The sequence below is a fragment of the Frankliniella occidentalis genome, unplaced genomic scaffold, assembly GCF_000697945.3.
Source record: "Frankliniella occidentalis isolate FOCC.00 unplaced genomic scaffold, Focc_3.1 Scaffold224, whole genome shotgun sequence".
Lineage (NCBI taxonomy): Eukaryota > Metazoa > Arthropoda > Insecta > Thysanoptera > Thripidae > Frankliniella > Frankliniella occidentalis.
Genome location: NW_026267350.1, coordinates 174,947 through 175,659, shown reverse-complemented (window position 1 = coordinate 175,659; position 713 = coordinate 174,947).

Below are 713 nucleotides of genomic sequence, written 5' to 3'. Positions count from 1 at the left end.
AACAATTTTTCATACTGCTGCCGACGATGCGTTCGGCTTCTATGGTGGCTCCCGCACCTCATGGAAGAGTTTGAAAACAAAAAAATGCGGCGAGCATCAGCATCAAATGCGTCTGCTGCAGTTTATGAAATAACTAGTTTATTATTCTCTCTCTGTGCTGGTGTTGTTAACCGGAGTGATCTGACTTGATAGAGACACACCAAGACCTTGTCGATAAGTTGCTTACTAACCCGATAAGCATCTACTGTTCACACCGTTAAATTTCTGCAAAGAAATGCTTTCCAGACTTGCAAAGGATTCTGATTGGCTGAGCGATTAGAGAAGCCCATTACTCCACTGACCGGAAAAGTTTCATTCTGTTTGTCTGTCTGTCTGTTTGTCTGTCTGTCTGTTTGTCTGTCTGTCTGGCTGTCTGTCCGCACGATAACTCGAGAATGAATTGAGATAGCGATCTGGGAATTTCAGGGTCGTTTTGTATCATAAAAAGACAGATCGAGTTCGAAGATAAGCATTCTAGCTAAAAAAATTGGCTTTTAAAAAAATCAAAAACTACAGGTCGCAAAATGAATTTTCATCACATATTTTTCTATGGGTTCCTAAGGGGTAACTCGTCAAAAAAGAGCCCTATGGGCGTACATTTCGTCCGTTTGGCTCTATCTCGTACCGTTTAGGTGCTAGGGGGCATTTTTGACAAAAATGAGGTGAAAATGATC